Consider the following 18,130-nt stretch of genomic DNA (forward strand, 5'->3'; position numbering starts at 1 on the left):
AAGAAAATCCCACTTTCTCTCTCTACCAATGAAGACTAATCCTAACCTAACCTAAAACTAATTAGAGAGAAGAATAGATAGTTATTGAATGTCTCCCCCTTCTAATTACCCCAAAAATTGGGTATTTATACTAAGCTAGCCAAAGTAAGTAAAAAATAAAAGAAGGGAAATAAAATAGAGAAAGAATAGGAAAATTAAAAGAAATAAAGTAAAACTAAAGAAAGAAAAATAAAAGAGAAAAGAAAAAGGAAATAAAAATAAAAATAAAAGAAAATAATAAAATAAACAAATCCCCCCCACAAAACAATAATCAGACGCCCTTCCTCTTCTTCTATCTTAATGGTTGCTCTGATTTTTTTTATCATCATACCACCATCATCAACAATTATCATTAAATCACCGCCGTCAATCATCATCTCTTATCATTGAGCATCAATCAAGGCCGTTCGATCTTCATTAAAACCATGCGCGAAGCCCGTGGAATGGTTCGATCGAACCGGTGGTTGGTTCGACCAAACTACGGGGTTGGTTCGGTCGAACCATGGGTGTGTTCGACCACTCCTCTTCGAATAACAAAACCCCCAAAGTCTTTGACTCGACGTTCGGCCAAACCCTCATTGGTTTGCTCGAACTTAATTAATTTGTGATTTGCTCTGATTTTTGGGTCGATTGGGGGGGTCGAATTGCTTAATTGTTGCTGGTTGTTGACGGTGGTGTTGGTGCGCTGATTGTGGTGGAAGGAGGAGGTGTTGCGAATTGGAGCAGCTGCTGCCAGGGGAGTTGTTAGGTGGGTGGTGGTCGTGCAGGGGTTGTTATTGTGGGTTGCGCGGTGGTGAAAGGTGGGTTGCTGCGGTTTGGGCTAGTGGAGATGCGCCGCTGCTCTTTTGGTGGTGAGAGTTGCAGCGGTGGAGATGGAGCAGGGGCTGTTGTGGTTGGTAATTGGGTTGATTGGAGATGGTGGTTGTTACGGGGATGATTGGTGGTGTATTGGTGTGGGTTTGGTTGATGTGGCTGCGTGGTTGATACGGGTTTGGTTTGGGTTGTGGTGGTGCGGCTGCTGTTGCGGGGTGTTGGTGCGAATTGGAGCAGGGGAAATGGAGGTGAGTGGTGGTGCGACTGCTGTTGCGGCCGGTGGTGCTGTGAGGGTGGCAGCAGGTGAGTACGGCTGTGGTTGGTGTTGGTGTGTGTGGTGTTTGCGGGATGGCTGTAAATTAGCCGTTGAAGGTTGGACTGGTGGTGAGTGGCTGAGGCTGGTGCGTGAGATGTGTGGGAGCTGGAGCAGCAATGGTTAATTAGTGAATGGCGAAGCAGGGGCTGTTGGATGTTGCAGGTTACAGGAGCTGGGGAGAAGGTGTGGTGTAGGATAGGATATGGTGGGGTGGAGGATAGGAAGGGCAAGGTGCATCAAGATGAGCAGCAATTACGTGGAGCAAGAGGCATTGCACATTTGACTCGAACCTCGGACCTCCGAACACGATCCTACAAAACAAAATATACACAAGGGAGAATCGGGAAAAATATAAAATAAAATAAAATGAAAATAAACAAAGGACGAAATAAAACAAAACCACGACAAATAAAATAAAATAAAGAAAATAGAAATAAATAAAATAAAATAGAAAATAAGAGACATAAAACTAAACTAATAAAAATAAAACAAAAACTATACAAGCAAATAAAGTAAAATAAAATACGAAAATAGACTAAAACTAATAAAATAAAGAAACTAAACCAAAACACTCCAAAATTACCAAAATAAACTAGAAACTTTATTAAAGAGAAAACAAGAGAATAAAAGGAAAATAAGGGAAAAATAAACACGGAAAAGACTCTAAAACTATTCCTTAGGAGTGACATAAATGTCACTCATCAGCTATGTGAGTGGAGACAACTTATTAATAACGATGATTTTTTGGTTGTTTGTATATATGGAATTATATGCATGTTCCTCTCACTAAAAAGCTTTTATAAGAGGTTTGTAGTAGGTGAAACGATAATATGGATAAGTGTGTAAGTCACCTATACATTTCTCTATAAATATTGGTCATGTACTTTTGGTATGTATTGATCCTTCACAAATTCCTATTAAAATTCAATTTCCAATTTCTTTGAAGGTTATTCGTGAATGGATGTAAAAGAGAAGTTGTTTTGAAGCTTATAACATATATCATGATAAACTAACTTCTCTTCTAGTTTGGTGCTGGTTGTTAATGATTGTTTTGTAGGTTTGTCCATTGAGATAAATCGGTGCATAAAAGTTTGTTCCGTTAGGAACTTGGTGCTTAACTAGTTGGAACTTGATGAACTTGAATTGATAAAATAGATTTAGGATATAGGAATAACAAAGCTTCTATATCAAGGTGCTATAGGAGTTAGTGTACAAGTTCCTGTTCAGCTTCTTATGCAAGTTCCAGTCAAGTTCCTATTGTTCAAAGTTCTCTGGAACCAAGCATAAATTCCTGTAGCAGACTCTTATAAAGGATGATGAGTTAAGATGATTATCTTTGTCTACGTGTTGGAGATCCATAATTTCGTTTATGGAACGACATCCAAAAGGGAGTATTTTTACTGAAACTTTATGTTTTAATACTTTTATGCTTTAGGTTTTATCTATCTCTCTTGAGTAACCTACTAACCTTTTGAAAGCACAAAAGAATTCTCTTGGGTTTTGATTTTTCAGGTTATATCTTCAGAATGAATATTTGAGGAACTTTGACAAGGTGTTGAAGAACTTGAGATTAAACCAACACGTTCCTCTACCCAAGATACAATGGTCAAAAGGACCAGAAGGGCATGTTCCAACCTGATATTAATAGGAACATGAACAGTTGAAGGTGCATAGTAGGAAGGAACTCGTAGTATCTCGACAGCGAGGTTCCAAAGGGATGATGATTGTCAAATCAAGATATTTCCTGCTATAAACCTACAATGGAAGAACTTTGACTTATAAGACTAACACATAAGGTAAAATTGTTGCATAACAGGGGGTTAGTAAGTCAAGTTCCAATACCATTGTGAACATTTTTCTTGTCGAGTTTTTGATGCACTTTTTGGTGTTTAAATGCTTGTAACTCTAGATGTTTTACGAAATAATTCTATGCTTCAAACTGTAAACATGTTAATCTTTTTATGCTTGATAAACCTAGTAGGAACTCGATAATAGGTATATGTATACGTAAGTTCCAAACAGGTGAAGATTGAGAAGCATGAGAATTAAAACATGTTATATTCTCTTTCAACATCGGGTAGATGGTAAGCAACACTAATCCATTGGATCTTAGTGATATGGATTTGTTTATCATGTGATATTTAGAGACTAATTGAAAGATATGTCTTGTTTATAAGTAATGAACGCAAATGGACACTTGGTTACTTTTCTTAATGGAAGAGATGATGAACTGTTTGTTGAAAGTCTTTTCTATCACAGGGTTTGTTGCTAAATGTTCATTATTTATGAAGTTATGGATCTAACAATGGAACCTAGTTCTAGTCATGTTTGATGTTTGTAGTAGGAACACAAGATTGACAACAAGTTTCCAACTTTGAATCATGAAAGACATGAAGAGAACAAAGTTATATGCTAATGGTCTTTGCAGGTTCTTTGGAATAGTTTTCAATGTCTCTTACTACATCATCAACACTGAAGCAATAGATCTTTGGTTAACAAGACACCGTACCCTATGTTCCACTTAGGGATGTTTAATGATACAAGTGCCAAGGCGATTTATCCATAAATGCCTAGAACAGTAAAACATAAAGAGTTTACACTATCATGTTTAATGTGCAATAAGTGAACATATTTTGAGACTAACAGGTTTGTTCCCATCAAGCAGGTTATAAAAGATGAACTCACATGTTCGTGTAGAACTACCTGAGTTCCTAGCAAAGAAATATGTCACTAAGGATAACAGCAAGGGCTAGCTACACATGTTGAGGAACTTTTAGATGTTAAGTTCCAGCTCATGTAGCAAAGTTCAATGAACTCAATACAAGAAAGCAAGTTCCGACGAAGTTCCAGAGTTGAGATAATATTTGTTCCGACCAGCAAAATCTCAACAAACTATGGAGCTACAGTGTCTTATACGCATATGTAACTAAGGTCGAGCCTCAAGACATTGAAGCATTTGAGGATGGAGCTTGAAGGTTAGATGTGTAACAAGAACTCAATGAGCTTAAAAGGAAGAAGGTGTTTGTTACATCCTGAACCTATTCTAGAACACCTAAAAAGGGTCGAAGATTAAAAAGGGTGTTATGGAAAAAGCTTATTGAGTAAAGCACGTGATTGGAACAAGGCCATGTTGGTTCTTATAGGAAACAACCAATACAAAGGTATGTATTGTTTTTCAGGAACTTGTTGCTTGTATAGCTAGACTTGAAGGTAATTGAATATTATTTTATCTTGCTGTTTATATGGGATTAGAGTTGTACCACATGGATGTCATGGATGTATTTTGTATAACTTTTTGTTATAGATGTCTATGTGGAACATACTCTAGGATAGATTGCAATCCAAGTTCCTTCTTGAAAATTGAGCTTTAAAATTGTCAATTTTTGTTTTCAAGATGGACTAAGGTATTAGTTTTACTTATTTACATTGATTATATTTTTGGTACAACTAACGAGCCATTGTGCATTGGTTTTTGATGATTCTATGATGAGAAAATATATTTGTAAGCATTAACCATTGACATTGGAACTTGAGTTAGAAGTGGAAGTTCATATTAGATTTGAGATCATTAAGGAACAAAACAACCACTTCAAGAACTCCAAGGTAAGCCATCATGTCAACCAATGTTTTAAAAGTTATATTTTTACTGGTTATAAACTACATAAGATATAAGTTCCTTTTCACATGTCGGCATTAGATGAATTGAATTGATATATTTTTGGTATGAATGCAATATGTGAATTTGTGAATGGATTCTCTTATGGTTTTGTCTTGACTTGTCATATTCTTGTATATTGCTTAATGGAACAAGACTTGATGAAACATAACATGAGTATAAAGTATTTTTCCCTTAAGTTATGTCAAGTTGGGGTTCCTATGCATGTTAAACTTGAAGTAAAGAATGTGCGCTTATTGTTTATGTGTCACACTTAGTTCTTGTGTTGTAAAAGACATACTCACTTGCCTAAGAGTATTAGAGGTCTCATAATAGAACTATGGGTGCTGTCAAACACGAAGTTCCTAAGTTGCCAAAGGAACAATGGAAGAAACTTTGATGGAACAAGACAGGTAAGTTCCCAGACCGTTTGTATATCACCCGTTTAAATTTCAGAGGGAACTAACCTATCTATTAGCCAACTTTCAAGCATCCACACCATATTTCTTCGAATGCAACATTATTCAACAACTTTTAGTTGTGTGTCCGTGTTGCGCTATACTTATTTCATATTTTCATATATTCGGAATTCTATTGACCCTATTTCCTTATCTTTTCATATAGCCATACTTCTTATTCTTAATTCCCATGTGCTCTTAGTTTGTTCATCATCTTTTTATGGTTCAATGAAACGTGAAGAAAGTGATTACATGTTGAGGGGGAAGTTGAAGAAAAAGAAAAGAAGTAAGCACTTGAAAAGGAAGAAGTATGGTAAGGAACTCAGGGGGAATAAGGTAGGAACCAAGAAATCAAATTGGTTCATATTTGGTTGTGGAAATCAAGTGTATGAGTAAGTATTTTCTTCATTGATTTAAAATGTGTTATTCTAGGAAAGCATGCAAAATCTGTGTAATGACACCCTATGTTTTTTTTTTTTTTTTTTTTTTTTTTTTTTTTTTTTTTTTTTTTTTTTTTTTTAAAAGAAGAAGAAGAAGAAGAATAAGGGTGATCCAATATTTAATTTCCTAGATATCTAAATATGAAGAATATTGACTATGTTGATGTCGTGTACTCGTATACTTGGTAAGCTAGCTAGTGAAGGAGCAACATTAAACATTGAAGGAACTTGGCTATGAAGCTGAAATCTGTTTAAGTTCCAGTAAGCAGAATGTTTCTCAAAGAAGTTGGTAGTTGAAGTAAGGGAACTTAGCTTGGTTATCAATTAGCAAGATGAATATGTGTTGTGTTTAGCAGGAGGTTCAAGAGTATGAAATGAAGAACAAATGTGGTGAATCTTATCATCTCAAAAGGTCTAAACGAAGAGCACAAATTCCACTTCATGTTCCCTCTACTTATTTTGTTCCATATGCTTCTTTATATATCCTTTGAGCTTGCGCTTTCATTTGCTTATTCATGCAATCCATTTCTAACTTTTTAGCTTTGATCTTTACTTGATTTTTAACTTTTTATTTGTCAAGTTCAATTAAGGGTTTTGAAGTTGGGCCTTTGGATTGTGAGTTGGAAATTAGTGTGGAAATGGTATCCATTTGAAAAGTGAGTACTTTGAGGCTTTTAGGAACAACAAGTGTTTAACCATTATATATTTACTTATTATATGGTGGTAGGTGTGACATATGGCTTTATGTGTGTGTAATTTACGGAAAACAAACTTGTGGAACAATACCCTTTTTGATAAAGACAAAAGGGGGAAGAATATGTATGATGCTTATGGTATGTAGTAGTTAAGTCTAAAGTTCTTACAACATGATCTTTGAAAGTATATATATATTGATAAGGATGTGTATTGCTAAGTTTCTAACTATGTGAAGTTCCTGTGTATGTTCCTAACTTGTTCTAAATGTTATTTCCTTGAAGAACTAAGGGGGAATAAATGTACAACGATTTATCCTTTAATGTGTGATAAGCAACATTATTTTGTCATCATCAAAAAGGGGGAAATTGTTGAGTAATTAGGTTTTGATGATTGTAAACTAATGATGATTATCTATCTAATGTGTTTGTTAAGTTGTGTATAGAAAGAACAAGTTATACTTGGAACAGAATACAAGGAACCTGAGCAGTCATATATATATATATATATATATATATATATATATATATATAAGGAACCTGAGCAATATATGATAAGCAATAGAGAAACAAGAACAATGATGAGTGTTATGGTTGATAAACATGATGATGGTTAAAGAACCATGAAGGTAACTATGTAAATAGGTGTTTGCATATGTTAGCTTCATAAGGTAAGTACACTATGCATACATGATTTGTATATGTGTAGGAGTATTTACATAAGCTTTAAGTTTAATTAGTTCTCTTACTTGAAGTTTGTTTATGACAAACAAACTTCAATCTAATGTTTCTCTTAAGTGTTTATGTGAAGACAGGAACTGACTTAGGTGAAGTCAATGGGTTAGAACATAGAAGACTTCAAGAGGAACAAGAGAGAATGAATGAACCTAAAGCAGGTTCTCCCATGAGAACCAAACCACGAAGGAACCTGAAGGTATTCTCTAACAAGATCCAGAAGGAACTTTCGGCAGGCTCTCTCACGAAAGCCGGAGCATGTTCCCTAACAGGTACATGAAGAGTTCCCTAACAGGAACTTAGTTCTCTAACAAGAACTATCTAAGTTCCCTAACAGGAACTTGCCCCGATATCTAGAATACATCAATACTAAAAGATTCTAGAACAAGAGTTTCAAAGAAACAACATGAAGACGGAGAAATCGAAGTATATCGCTCTAGGATTCATGTAAGTATGTTGGACATAAAAGTCAGTCTGGAACAAGTCTAAAGAACCAAGGTGAACTCATGATAGTCAATGAAATTAGAGTTACTGACTTGTCAGGAACTCAGAGTTTGTCAGAGTTCCGAAACCTAATCGGAACTTAGGTCTTCACGTCGTTAAAGGTCGCAGGTCGAATTTAATGATATAAATATTTACCTAATACGTGCATATCTTTTAGGGATTTGGTTTTACAGAATAAAAATATTTATTTTCTAATAAATCCCTTTTGGAAAAAGATAAGTTATTTTTGGAAAATATTTTCAGTAAAATAAGTTTTAAATAAAATCTAATTTTATGGCAAGTATATCTTTTGTTAAAAGATATGGTAAATATATCTTTTGTAAAAAGTTATGATAAGTATATCTTTTATAAAAAGATATGGCAAGTATATCTTTTGTACAAAGATATGGTAAGTATATCTTTTGTTAAAAGATATATTAGTATATTTGGAAAATATAAGATTTAGATAAAATCTGATTTTATGGTAAATATATCTTATTATTATTGATTGAATATATTCTTAACAAAAGATATATATTTGGAAAACTTATTTTTAGAAAATATCTTTTATTTCTATCTTTTAATAAAACTTATCTTTTACGAAAAGAATAATTTGGGTGTACTATAAATATGCTCATATGTATTCATTCAAAGTCGAGGCTGATGAAGCTTAGTGGTCGTGCTTAATGGTTTCATCCTTCACCACGAAGCTAAGTCAAAACTCCAGGTCGAAGTTCCAGTCAGGTTCCAGTTACAGTTCGTCTAGTAAGTTCCAGAGAGATCTCGAGTGTCCAGCATATTAGTTTTATCTCTTTATTCATTGGTATGTATTTAGAGTTAATCTTTGAGATCTTGTAATTGGGAAAAAGGGTTTTGAGTGTTTTATGTATTGGGGTGTGAGAGTTCGTGAGGATTCTCGTTTTTATAATATTGTATTGTAAGAGTGCAATGTGTGAGCTTCTAGGGTGAAGCCAAATGAGCTTCTAGTGAGAGGCCGAGTGTAGGCACTTTGGGAGTGCTGAGTGAATCTAAGTTTGGGACTTAGATTGGGTAAGATAGGGTCTTATCGTGTAGCAAGTTTAGTCAGGAACTTGTGAGTAAAGGTCTGTCACTTAATAGGTTTGTAACTTGGTGTTTGCCCTCGATTGGTTTGGCTTGAAATCCCTTGGAGGGTCGAGGTTTTACTTCCAGTTGGGCCCTGGATGGTTTCCTCGTAAAATCCGCTTTGCATTGTCTAAGTTCCTAACAGCAATCAGTTTTATATTCCGCGAAAAGTAGGCACTAGGAACATACTACAATTCACCCCCCTCTTGTAGTATATCATCTGAATTAACAGTTTCCTTACCAAGACTGGTCTTGATACCCTCTTTGAATATTCCAAGAATCGAATGGACTCATTATTAAGTTCTAAACCACAATTAAATAGCAAACAGAGTGATATAATTGCATGAAATTTTAAATTACTCCAAAACTTGAATGGTTCATCTTATGATAAATGGTTTTTTTTGAATGTTTTAAGAGTATAACTCTTTATAAAACATTATAGAAATCACACCCACATCTAATATGCTTGATTTCTTTCATGCAATTGTGAATGTTGTCGTTCACTTATTACATAGGTTTAGTTATAACTACTTTGCTAATCTTAACATCTTCATTACTGATCACTTTCATAATAAGATGATAAAATTTGAGAGTGTCATGGATTATATGTGTTTAGGATTTATTGTCCAAGTGATGGCTCCCACTCATTTTCATGATTGAGACCTTCAACTTGACAACCTACAATCATTAACGTTCAACAACAAACTTTCCATAGAACATCTTCTTTATTATCGCCATTAAGGAAACAATATTCTCAACATATATTTTAGTAGACTTCCTGATGATGCTTTGCTTGGATTTCATTCCAAACGGCTCACAATGATTTGGGATACCCTAATCACTTGTGATCATGGAAATTTTCCTTAAATTCTTGCACATTACACATGGATGCACGTCCATGTTACCACTCGCAAGCCACGACTTAGTGTTAGCTCGTGCTTATAAATGGCATCCTTATTAAGGATCTAATCCTTGTTAAGGTTTGTGCTTAATTGCAACATCAATTCTCAAATTGTATTTGTTTCCACAAGTCAAGAATTCATCCTGTTACTTATCCAAGTACTTTGGATGTTCTTGGCCATAATCTAACGATCTATTACATAGATTCAGGTTGATTGGTAGTACATACATACTTCACATGCTCTAAGCAAGTAAGTCGTGCGACGATTCCATATCATAGCGTACATGATGGATTAAGTTGCAGAGTAATTCTCAATCTTATTCCATCAATTTGTCATTTTAGCTCATTTAGTTTCACTGAGTCTTTGCTAAACAGTTTGCTGTGTGATATGGTTGAAAGTCTCTATTAGAGTCTTTCATGTTTGACTTAGTATTTAGCCTAGCTTATACTTAGTTCAAACATTTACTTAGTTTTATACATACAGGTCAATCCAATCTAGCCATGTGCAATTTTACCATATTTCATATGTGCAATATTTCATATGTGCAATTTTTCTAGATCAATCACGAAAAGACTTAAGCATTCTGATTGGTGAATAGGTTTTTATTAAAATCAACTCTGTGAATTTAATTGTATCCTTTTCATCCAATCTAGCTATGTATGCATATACGTTTCCACATTTGTTAGTTTTCTCCTTGAAAACTTATCTACAATTGATGGGTCTCCTTAACCTTGGAAACACGACCCAAAAACCTAACCCCTAAATCGTAACCCTAAATTTTTTATTTGGGGGGTTTTTCCATTTGGGGTTTTTAGGGTTTCTAAGTGGCCGATTATGGATGGGGGAAGGGGAGGGGGATTGATTTAGGGTGGGGGATAGGGGACTAGGGTTATTTCCGAGAAGACGTTAGCGGATAGGCGAGGAGAAAGGGTGTCGTGGTAATTGAGGAGGGGGTGTCGAGGGTGGGGACTGGCCTCGCCGGCAGATAGGGACCACCGGCTGTTTCTGGCTTGGGGTGGGGGACCACCGGCGCCGGCGGCCGCTAGCAGGGGGTTAGTTTGGTAGGGGAGGGGGTGGCTGGGGGTGGGTTTAATTTTTGTTTTTGTTTTGTTATATTAATTAAGTAATTAATTCAATTAATTGAGTAAATAATTAAAAGAGAACCAATTGCAGCATGCTACATGACATAATTAAGCTTAATGACTAACGAAGTTAACTACCGTTAGTTATTTGGGTAATTGATGATAATTTTTGAAAACTCAAGGGTATATGGTGAATTAAAAAAATTTAATGGGTATATGGTGAATAAAAAAAATAACTCGGGCATTTGGTTAAATTTCCGTTGATTTAAATAATGTGATTATCCCATAATTAGATTAGGATATAATTGATCCTAAAATTATTTGATTGGCTAGTAATTAGGATAGAATCTCCTAAATTTGTTAGGATAATCATTGAAGATTAAATATGATTTATCTTTCTAGATTAAAATATGATTTGATTTTATCTCATGCCTAAATTAAAATATATGATATTTTATAAATTGTCATGAATAATATACAATATTATCTAATTATCATTTAAAATATGAGATATTTTAAATCATGCGTTGCCTTAATTATGAACATTCAATGTTGAGTGATTTATTATATGACACTTTTATATAATATAAGATATTATGTTGCTATGTATAGACTAGTATGACTCATAGATTCTAAATACGATCAGGCATCATGATGTATTTTTGTAATCTAAATACGGTCTGCGAACATTTAATATTTTTGTAACTTTTATTTAAAGTAAATAAATCAGCTATTTAAATATTATGCTCAACAAGGTTACCTAAAAAGTTTGGAACCTTGAAGCAAAGGGTAATTATTAAACATGTGATGGTTAATTATTCAACCAAGAGTTACAAGAGTTGTAATCAATAAAGAGTTTACTCACCTTGAAAATGTAATGGTTGATAGTAAGGCCAAAGTCCGGTCAATTATTGCACAAATTAAGGGTTTTGGAATCACTTAAAATTCAATTGAGATCATTTAATATTGAATAAAGTGCTAAAGGTTACCAATTTAATTCGTTTATGGTACTTGAATATTAACTAACATAATTATTAAACTTTGCCTTATTTTGAAATAGATAGGTAGCCGTAACAATGATGACAATTATTCTTTACCACCAACAATGAAAACATGGCTTAATTTTCTCAACTTCAACGATTGGGAAAGCGACCTTAGAAATGTTCTAAGGAAAGAAAATCTCGAATTTCGTTTAGAATTACCAATCAAGGGCAGATTTAGTCCAGGCATGACTCCTGAGAAGCATTTGAGAAATGTTTCAGAATCTAAGAGAGTCACGTATGTCATGTTATCTTCTATTCCAAAGGATTGGACTAGAGGATTCATGGACTATGAACCTTATATATCTCTTATTCAAATACTTACTTGATGTTTGCAATGGATTGCCAAATTCCCATGTTGATGGGAAATTGGATGGAAATGTCGAGGAAATCATTAACATGGTTCCCAAGAATGACGACTCTTAGACCGAAAATATTAGGTTTGAAACCTACAAGATTACTGGTGAGATAATCAATAGAAAACTCTTGCCAGGAAAGTCAGTACAAATTCATGTGGACAAGATGGTTCAACTATTCAACCACATGAGTATGTTAGCGAGGCCATTCAAGAACAATGAGGTTCGTGACATAATTCTGCATTCTCTACATGATGGTTTTGACCATGAGAAAATTTCTCAAGATGATGAGGATTCTGCAGTCAAGCTAGTTGATTTGCTCAAGAATCATGCAGAGAATTACCTAAAAGGAGAATAAGTCATTGCTTGAACAAGGATGTCCCCACAACGTTGAAGTGATAGGTAAAAGTTACCTAATATTCTTGTTATAAACATTTTAAATTTCACTTAGGTATGTGATACCAAGTTGCAGTGCTTAACATTATTAATTGCAGAAGCTGTAAAGAAGTGAGGCTAGCATGGGAAATGAAGCTTAACTGCTTAAGGGTGCACTAGAAGTGTTGGAGTGGCCAAAAATAGCTTCATAGTTCTATTTCAGAATTTTTATGATGTTTAGACCTATTTCCAGGTTTTGATGAGACAATATTTCGATTTTCTGTTGAGATACTTATTTGGTTTACCTGGCATGGACAAGTGTTGATCCATGACCAAGGTAATAAATTGTTTTCATTTTTTCTAGATATGAGTTAATTTTGTTTTATGACATTGATTTAAGTAGATCACACAAGCAAAATTAGATGATTTAAAACAAACTTACTTAAAAACAAAGTAATGTCGTTAGGTCACATAAACTATTTGCACATCCAAAGATTACAATTGGATGGACTCTTACTCTTATTTGATTATGAATCACTTGAGAATTAGAAGTCATGCTTGATAAGGTAAGGTGACCAAGTCGCCTTTTAGTTTAAAGGGTGAAGGAGCTAATGACCTTTTGAAACTCATACATATGATGTGTGTGGACCAATAAGTTCAAGATTTAGCAATAGATTTAACTATTTCATTGCTTTTACTAACGATTTAAGTAAATATATCGATATTTGCTTAATGAAGCAAAGCTTGGAATCTTGAAATGTTCAATATTCCAAAATGAAATGTAAATAAGTTTGAGATAAACAGTTAGCACCACAATATGATTGTTGTGATAAATATTTAACTTAAAATTAATGATCATCTAAAGGGAATTGTTGAATTAATTCACAATCCAAAAACACTAAAATCAAAATGTGTGTTAGAAAGAAGGATTCAAGCTTTTCTTGCCATGGTTTGGTCCTAGGTTAAATTTAATGATTTACAAATATCGTTTTGAGAATATGCATTAGAACAACAATTGCAAACAAATTAAACAAAAACTCAACCAAAGCAATTGAAAAGACGTCATAAGAGTTATGAATTGGAAATGTTCCAACAGTTGTCTTTTCTAAACAAGATTGAAGGGTTATGAAATCGTTGTAAAATGTTTACGAAGATGACATAATACACCCTAAATCATATAATAGTTCTTCGTGGGTTTTCCTATGGAATGAAACTAATAGGTAGTATTCCTATAATCGCGTAGATAACAAAGCGTTTGTTGTTCGTGATAGTGTCTTTATAGAAAGAATTCTCTTCCTACAAAGCCAAGTGGGAGTAAAGTTAGATCTCTAAAAGATTCGTGACGAGCAACAAATGGATGTGAATAACACTACATCAGAGACGAGGGCATATGAGATCAGCTAATTTGATAAATCATATGTCGAAGCAAGCTAATTCAAGTAGCAAAGCTTCTATCGTCCCATTTGAATGAAAGGCTTCAAAGAGTTGAAGAGAACAATTCTATTGTTTCTTATACCTATCGTAGGTTACTTAGGATCAAAACAAAAAAATTTGTTAAAATTCTGAGAAAATATGGATTCTAAAATATTCCTATTGGAATGGTTAGAATTGAATCCATACCCTATAAGCAATCTTTGGTAAGTGCCAACTCAGAATGTGGCTTAAAGCCATGAAATACAGAATGTAATCCATGTCTATAAAGATGTGTTAGTCCATGATAGTCTTACAAATGGGGTCAAATCTATTAGTTGCATAAGCTTATTTGAATTATTCTAGTAATTGCTGATTTCGATTAAGAAGTTTAGCATTGGAATCAAAATCACCTTCTTGAAATGTTCTTTATGGAGGATATGTATATGATACAACCTAATAAGGGTTTTGAAATCCAAAAATCATAGAAAGTTTTGCAAACTTTAGAAATTCATTTATGGATTGAAGTAAGCATCAGGGAGAGTTGGAACATTCATTTTGATTAGGCAATCAAATAGTTTCATTTCCTCAAAGAACGAAAAGGAATCTTGTAGAGACAAGAATTTAAGTGGGAGCAATTGGTCTTCTTAGTCTTGTATGTAGATGACATACTGTTCATATGAAATGACATACCAATGCATGCTTGAATCAGTCAAGTAATGTTTAAAGAGTTGTTTCTATATGAAAGACTTAGGAGATGTTGAGTGCATATTGGGAATCAAGATCCACGAAATGAATCTTGAAGAGTGATTGGACTGAATCAAGATACTTATGTTGATAAGGTTCTTGACAAGTTTAAGATGTAATATTCTAAAAGAGGATGTCTTCCCATGTTTCATGGTATTACGCTCAATAAAACTCATTGCCTTTAAAAGCTAGTAGAGTTGAGTTGTATGGATAGTGTACCTTATGCTTCTGTAAAAGGGTCCATTATATGTGCTATGATATGTACAAAGAAAGATATTACATATGACTTATGCATGTGTAGCCGGTTTTAGGTAAATTCAAGATAAGCATGTGTAGACACCCATTTGTGTCTCCCCAAAGTGATGAGTACCTTTCACGTCAAATCATAATCGAATGAAGTGAAAGTGTGGAAAGTTTAGTGTTGCGGATAGTTTTAATTTCTTTTCTCTTCTCTCTGTTTTTGAAAACCTATTTTAAGAAAACAACCAATCCAGTTTGGTTGGTCCATGATATGGGTCCAATAGTAGTGTAGTTGGATAGGGCTTGAAAAGACTTTCCAACGATATATTATAAGCCCAATTCCGATGAATATTGAGGAAGTTATGGCCAAAATACTAAACTTGGCTTGGTTTGAGCCCTATATGCGGCCCAATGATCCAGAGGAGGGCCTAATATGGATTTATCACTCCTAATGCAATTAGGAATAATGGTTTTAGTCTTCTAGATTCTTCTAGAAGGTTCTTTTCATTCCTAATTCAATTAGCATTGATAAATTGACTTTTGTTGACTTTTTAGAGTTTTATTCAGAATCAAAGAACGTTTTTTTGATGATTTTATCCTCCTGTACGCCAATTTCTATCTGATTTTAAGAAAACGCGTGAATTTCTGAGTCAGCGCCAAACGCCAGCTGTAGCACCTGGCGTTACGCTTGACGCCTGGCGCTAAGGTCAGCGTTTGGCGCCAACTTGGCCTTTTGCGTCAGAACTCTGTTTTTGATGTTTTATCTTTTTGGCTAATTTTCTCTATAAATAACGTGCTAAAAACTCCGTTTTGACTCACCAACTCTCATCAAGTTTTTCTTGAATACTCTCTCTCTCTCTCTCTCTCTCTCTCTTTTCTAAACTAGCCTTCTCTCAAATCTAAAAAATTCCGCATTCATTAGCTTTAGATACATCTAGCCATATTCGAAGTTGTCTTCGCCCTAGACGTGAAAGGTTTAATTTCTAAGGGTTTGGTCCCAAATATCTTTCTTTCAATTATTTAATTTAATTGTTTGTTTATTATTTTCCTTGAAGTTACTAACGTGTGTATTTTGTTATTAGAAAGAGGTACGAGGCATCAAAGTAAGTACTTTAATGATTTTTATTGATGTTATGATATAGAGTTCATGGTTAGATTGTTATTATGATTTCTAGTATCATGTCTAGGGTAACTTTAATATCAAGTATTATTAAAATTATGATGCCTCCTGTGTTCTTCCTAATATTTATGATTGTTAGTATCATGTTAGGGTTAAAGCTTTGATTTTTAATGTTTAGTGACATGATAGGGTTTGTTATTAATCTTGTTAGTATCATGCCTAGGATCTTGCTACTAATATGTTTTAACGTTGATATGATTATTTTAAGTTTGATTATAATTGTTATAATTTATTATCATTATTATTATGGTTATAATTATTAGTTTAATTATTATTATGTTGCATGATATATATTTATTTTTATTGCTTGATCACGCCTTTTATGCATGTTTAAAGGGAATTTGTACTTGTAATCACGCTTATTAAGATAATTAATAATCTTGTTTAGGGTTAATATGATTATAATTCAAGTGATCGCCAATAATAGTTTTATTTGTGCATTAATATTCAACCAACATAGATAAACATGTTTAGGTTAATCCTATTGATTGCATGTTAGTCAGAAAGCGCACATGAATACGATCAGAATAAATTAGAGGCCTATTATTAGGGCAGGTTCAATCTCTTTTAGGTTGGATTTGTACCTTTATCCCCGAACCCTATTTGGTTCAAGACCTTATTGGAGTTGACGATCTCTTGGATCGTTAAGGGGTGTAACCTTCACCTCGTGAACGGTTTACAAGTTCCTAAAAAACTTGTTGGCGACTCTTTTGCTCTATCTTCTTTCCCTTTACGCCACCATGCTTTAGTGTATGATCACAGTTGGGTTCAAGATAGGGGATTAACGCTTGAAATATTCCCTACAGTTTTTTGAAGCCACCACTTTGACTGAGTTTGGAGAAACACAAGTTTCGAAAACGAAAGTTAAAGTATCGATAGGGACGGAGAATGCTTCAGAATTTTCTGCGATCCTAAATCACTCTTGTAACGCCGATACCTGCAAACTAGCGTTAGTTAAACAGATAAAATAGTTAAGAAATGCGTATCTTGCACCGTCTAGCACACGTCTCTGAAGTAACCGACTTGTTGCTGCTTTACTGTTTTGATGACCTTCTGCCAAGAGAATGCCATCCTGCTTGAAAACCGCTACGCTTGTAACTGCTTCTAATATTGAAGATTGCTTCGCTTGAAACGATCCTCTTCCGCTTTGTGACCATCTTCTACGTCTAAGGGAACATGATCGAAGATAACTTCGCTTGAAATTACCTTCAGTTGTTTGTGACAACTCTCCACAATCTAGGGAACGCCATCTTGCTGTTTCGATGTTCACTCGCCTCTGAACAAAGAGCTTCTTTGGATATGTTCACGCGTCTCTAAACAAAGAGCTTTTTTTTTTTTAATATGAACTTCTGAATGATGTGTCCACGCGTCTCTGAACAAAGAGCTTAATAATAGGATGCCCACGCGTCTCTGAACAAAAGAGCTTTGATGATATGTCCACGCGTCTTTGAACAAAAGAGCTTCGATGATATGTCCACGCGTCTCTGAACAAAGAGCTTGGAAGGATTGTCCACGCGTCTCTGAACAAAAGAGCTTGAAAGCTTATTGCGATAATATTCCGAAGTAAAAAAAATTTCCGAAGACCAACACTTGTCGATCTCTAAAACTCGCTTGAACTTTGCTTCCGCTATGCCAGTATGTCGGCGGTTTGCTGCTTGTGAATCATTATGTCCGTGATGAGCCAATGCTTAGGCGCTTTAAGCTAAGTGAGACGATCTTTCGTCAGGTCGATCACTTATTGCGACTGTAATCAAACCGACTACTTAATCATGTCAAATTGCTTATAGGGGCTAACTGGCGTACCAAGGAACCCGAAATTGCTGTATGAGGTCGAAATCACCTTTCTGAGAGGCTTCAAGCTCTGGCACTGCTGAAATATCCCTGACGCTAAGAATTGACTTTGTCGCCAGACGTTGTGATTTAGCGCCAGGCGCTAAAAACTATTGCCAGACGCTAGATGTTTTCGTCTGGCGCTGGAGTAGGGTCTTCCCTATTCTGCTGCACTTGTATTCATTTTTGACTATAGAACTTTGCTAATCTCTTTAATTATCTTAGGGTTGACC

Source organism: Chenopodium album, chromosome 7 (assembly GCF_948465745.1).
Source record: "Chenopodium album chromosome 7, dcCheAlbu1.1, whole genome shotgun sequence".
Taxonomy (NCBI): domain Eukaryota; kingdom Viridiplantae; phylum Streptophyta; class Magnoliopsida; order Caryophyllales; family Amaranthaceae; genus Chenopodium; species Chenopodium album.